We start from the raw sequence: 3,609 nt of genomic DNA on the forward strand, positions 1-3,609 counted from the left end.
TGTCATTCTGGTGCGCACCCTGGCTAGAAGACACAGTGACAGAAAACATGAGCCCCACCCCAGACTCTGAGCACCATGGCCAGGTTGACGCTGCACCTCCATTTTCCAGACTGGATTGTGAGTTATTTGGAGCTGAGCCAACTCAGAGTCACAGGGCCAGCAAAACAGGACTATGATGGCTTCTGGACTGTGCCTTTTGGCTCCATCTGTGGCTGGTCTTAGGTCTGACCTCTGGGCTCTTCCCTACTGCATCCTGCTTGCATACCTCCAACCACAGGGAGCTCACTTCTTCAGATGGAGGCTGCTCACCCTTCCCTTGGGAACCTTGGTCCTTGTCCTAGCCTAAGCCCCTTAGGCCACCTCTGGGTCCCTGGCCACTGGCCCTCCTTCTTCCCATTCCAGGGTGAGAAAGAGGCCATCCTAACAACTCCTTTGCTCTCCCAGGGAAAATGGGGTCCAGAAATCAGAGTGATGTGGGGAAGAGCTTCCCTGAAGTTAAATCCAAGTCCGGGACCAGGCCCACCATGTCTAGCCCCTGATGGCAGGCCTAATATTCCATTTCCTTATTCAGCAGGATTTACCGGGGCCCAACTGTGTGGAGAGCTCTGAATGAGAGTGTGAGCCTCCTGGGCTCAGCCCAGGACCTGGAAGGCAGGATCCTGAAGTCCAGGGCTGCTGAGGAAAGAGGAGCGGGGGGGGGGGGGGGGGGGGGGGGGGGGGCCTAGGGGACTTTGCAGGAGAGCCTCCCCTCCAGGGAGTGGAGCTGTAGGGAGAAGGAACTGAGCTAGAAAGGGCATGGAACAGTCTAGAAGCCACCAGAAGGCCAAGGAACTGGGAAAATAGGGTGGAAGATGAGTGGTGAGGTCCCAGGGCATGGCGGGAGGCCGCGCGGATTTCATTCTAAGCGTCAGGACCTGTCCCGGGTTATAGGAAAGGGAGAATGCACTTGAACTTGCAGCTGGGTGGGGGCAGGGATCCTCGGCAAAATGGAGGAGTGTGGCAAAGAGGAGTGAGGCCAAGATCCAGGCCAGATGAAATGTGACCTCAGAAGTCCCTGCCTTCCCTGGGCCCGGTTTCCCCACTTGTACAATGAGGTACCGTGTTCACCGTCAGAGTCCCCACAGCTGGGGAATGACCGAGTGGGAGAAAGGAAAAGCGAATCAACAGCTGATGTTCTTGGCCTCCCGGGTGCTGGGGCTGAACCCCATTTCCCACGTGCATCTCAATTCTCACACAGCATCAGTTGTCTCTGCTCTGGGAAGGGAGAGACTGAAGGCTCAGAAAGGCGAGCAGCGTTCTCCACCTTACACACCGGGGCTGGACTGCGACTGGACTCTGCTACATGCATGGGGGAATGTGCACCCCACTGGAGCTGCACCCCTCAAGGGTAGGCAAACTGGTGATATTTTGAGGATGAGGTGCACGGGAGGACAGCGGGAAGCATGCAGTGAATGTGGGTACACACTGCAAGAACCAGGTGTATAGGCCCGGCTGATTTTCCACCCTCTCCAGCCTCAGTTAGTCTATCAGGGAAATGGAGATAATCACACCCCACCTCAGGAGGTGCTAATGGGGTTCACCTGAAGCCAGGGGTACAGTCCTGCTTGTTCACTGGGGACCTCCAATCAATCACATCTGCTCCTCTAAACGGCTCTGGAGGGAGAGAGGTACATCTCCTAGCCTAGGAAACTGAGGCAGCAGAGGAGCTATGCCAGTGGTCATGGCAGCTTTGGACCCACGGATAGAAGGAAAAAGGAAAATGTGAGTGCAGGCCTGAAGACTGTCCCCCAAGCTGCCTTGGGGTTCTTGGCATCTTAAAGGGTCTCTTGGGGGTGAGAGGTTCAGAAAAGTCTCCATGACTGCAGACGGTACAAATGACAGGGGAAGGGACTGCAAGTACAGGATTACAGGAAACAGGGCTAGAGATGTCTCGGGTTACAAAAACCGAGGGCCGAGACTGCCAGGACTAGAGGACAGCTTGTCCTCCCCGCTTCGGCCGAGGCTTGATCTAATTGTGAGTGCTGGCAAAGACCGAAGCCTGCTGCAGCCATCTCTTCACTGGACAGCCATGTCTGCATCTCTAAAACCTTAAGGGGATTCTTGCAGGGGGTGGGGGGTGGGGTGGGGTGGTGAGGGCCCTTTCCAGCCTTGACACACAAGAAGGAGTGAGGGGACTCTGGCTTGGACCTTCAGCGTCCAGAGGGGACACCTGCAGGAGGAGACTTGGAACTCAGCGGAAGTGGAGACGAGGCCTGGGCCTGCTGGATCCCAGGGTCACCACAAGGGAGGGCTGAATCTCAGCACTGGAGGAAGACAGCCTGGCCTCCTTCGTCACCAAGTCTTGACCTCAAACTTGAACAGAACAGAAAGGATCCCCCTGCTTCAGTGAAAAGACCCACAGACCAGCAATTTCGTTGTCTATGCATGCCCAACTCTGTGCCCTGAGGTACCAGGGTCGTTGTGTGCAAGAAGGGATGGGACAGAGTCCTGTGGCGGCCCCTGGCACCACGTGGGGTGGGATTTGCCAAGTGCTCTCCTCAGAGCGGCACACAGTCACCGAGGCACGCTGTTCATTGTTTGCTTCAGGAAGATCCACCATGGACCCAGGATCTGCCACCAGCCAAGTGGTGGCACCTCCCTGGGCCTCAGTTTCCCTCATCTGCAAGATGAGATTTGCATACCAAATGCTGAGAGGAATAAATGGAATACCACACTACCCATGTGGCACATAGCCTGGGGCATTTTGGTGAGCAACAGCTGTGGCCATGGTGATCCAAAAATAACCACATGGCCAGCATGCACCAGAGTTTACTGTGCACCAGGCCCCAGAGTAAAACGGCAAGCTGGGTCCCAAGCCCAGGTCAAACGGAAGAAACTATCCTGTTTCTTTGTGTATTTTAAGATTTCTTAAAGAAGATGTTCTGCTCCTTTACTGGAGAGTGTGGCTGACTAAGCAGGGGCTAAATCTGGCCTTGAGGACCCCACGGGGAATGAGAGAGGCATTGTTTTGCTGTTACAAAGCCTATACTCTGGCTCCTTCGGGAGCGGGTCACACTTCAGCTAACTACAACCCAGACTTTATTGGAATAGTGACAGAGGTCGTCCTGGCTTTTGTGGCTGCTCTGGCTGGGACCCTGACATCTGTACTAAGGCCCTTTGCTCTGCAGTAGAAAGTCACCGAAATAAACGGTCCCCAGAATGGGGAGCGATCCTCAGTGTGAGCAACCCTTCTTGATCACCACTCACAAGGTCATCTGTTCCTCTCCATCACCTGAGACCGAGACCCCGTTTCCTGCTGGCCTCCACCTGAGGGTTCTGGTCACAGGAACCTGGAGCAGTGGACCTTGGTCAACTCTCTGAACATCAGTAGACACGGCCAGGAGATGAGGAGAGCAGCAACATCCATGTCGTGAGGACTGAACGTGCTAAGTCCTGCGCCTGGCACACAGTAGGAGCTCAAGTGATGCTCCTTCTCTTCCTGTGTGAGTGCCATGTGGGTATGTGGAGGCCCTGGCCTTCCAGTCCCTTCTAGACTCTGGTTGCATTGTCCATTAGGAAAAATCAGGAGTCACACAAGGCTATTGTGTCCAAGTTGCGATGTTCTGAGTG

The sequence above is a fragment of the Peromyscus maniculatus genome, chromosome 4, assembly GCF_049852395.1.
Source record: "Peromyscus maniculatus bairdii isolate BWxNUB_F1_BW_parent chromosome 4, HU_Pman_BW_mat_3.1, whole genome shotgun sequence".
Taxonomy (NCBI): Eukaryota; Metazoa; Chordata; class Mammalia; order Rodentia; family Cricetidae; genus Peromyscus; species Peromyscus maniculatus.